Here is a 1,521-nt window from a genome sequence, read left to right as displayed (position 1 = left end):
AGGAAATCTCCAACAACTGATATTTACTGGGAGGGGTAGCATACTCCCACACGCTCTCAGTAAATAGAGATTATAAAAGATCCCGAGGTTGGGTACTACTGGCACTGGAAACAGGTTACGGACACAGGGCTGGTGTATAGGCCAACAGGGGCGTGAGTGGGTGAAAGCGCTCGGAGAACTTTCCCCGTCGCCTTACCACTGAGTAAGTTGGTTTTTGTAAGGGTTCGCTGAAAAGGCAATACCTGCAAAGAATGGGGGCCACTTGCTCAAGTAGGGGACGATCAACAAGGTTTCACGTTGATATTTGTCGGCCCAAAGGGTCGGCGAGGTACATAATGTGTGAGAAATATGGATCACACGCAGAGGTCTTGTGCAATGAGTGGGAACGTATGACTGTGAACGATGGGGAACAGTTCCCTAGGGTAGGCAGTTTTAATCATGAGGTTTTGCAAAATTTAAGGAGAAGGATATGTCTGATTAAATCCGGAAAGCAACGGATTAGACATTATGATTATTTACAATTATGGCAACAGGAAGGTGAGATACAAAGGGGATTAGCTCAAGCAGCTGGTTCCAACCCTATCAGAAAACTGATAGCCACAGCACCACCACCACCATACATAACAGGAGAGAAAATGGCTACAGAGAATGGCATACTGGTATATGATAAAAGTGCACTTAATAAATGTATTAGTGATAAGAGTAAAGTAGATAAGTGTATTGATGCTAATGCTAACCCGTGCAAGTTATATCCCATCCTAAACCTCTCTCAGGACTGTGACCAGGAAGATGAGCCCACAACAATATCAGCACTCTCTTTAGCAGCCACCATACAAGAGACTACAGTGAGCACGGCCCAACCAGTAAGAGGAGTAGCGAAGGCCCCTAGTGGAGGGATAGGTGAGGTTGTGTCCACAGGGTAAGTACGGAACTGTACATTATGCGGAAACAATTACACCTCACATTGTAGAAGAAACACAAAGTGATGTAATTGAACTAAATCCTGTCAGGGTGATCGCAGTCCCAAATGGAAAGACTGATGCTCAGGGAGTCACTCCCATCAGGAACATTGCAATGCACTGCCCCTGGTCCCGGACAGAATTAAGGACAATTATGTCTGAATTTCCTGATCCCAGGAAAGATCTAGCCGCTTGCCAAAGGTTCATTAAAGAACTAGGTAACGCCGCCGAACCCACTAACAAGGATTGGCGAACAGTACTGCGAGCATGTTTGCCCTCTAACATTGACCCTTTGAAATTCATTACTGATTGTAAGTTAGATGAAGAGAAACCTCTCACTGATGCTTACAATCAGGAAAATGTTAAACAGATCAACCTGCAGTTAGGAGTATATTTCCCAACTGTTGTCAAGTGGAACAAAATTTTCTCCATAAGACAAAAAGTAGGGGAAACTGCTTCTGACTATTTCCATAGGGCATTAGAGGAAATGGCTAGGTACACTGGAGTTGTAGACATTGAAGAAAATGTGCACCATAGAGAGGTAGCGGTGTCCGTATTAATG

The sequence above is a fragment of the Pseudophryne corroboree genome, chromosome 1 (genome assembly GCF_028390025.1).
Source record: "Pseudophryne corroboree isolate aPseCor3 chromosome 1, aPseCor3.hap2, whole genome shotgun sequence".
Classification (NCBI taxonomy): Eukaryota; Metazoa; Chordata; class Amphibia; order Anura; family Myobatrachidae; genus Pseudophryne; species Pseudophryne corroboree.
The sequence above is the reverse complement of the archived record's forward strand: the minus strand, read 5'-3'. Positions refer to the sequence as shown.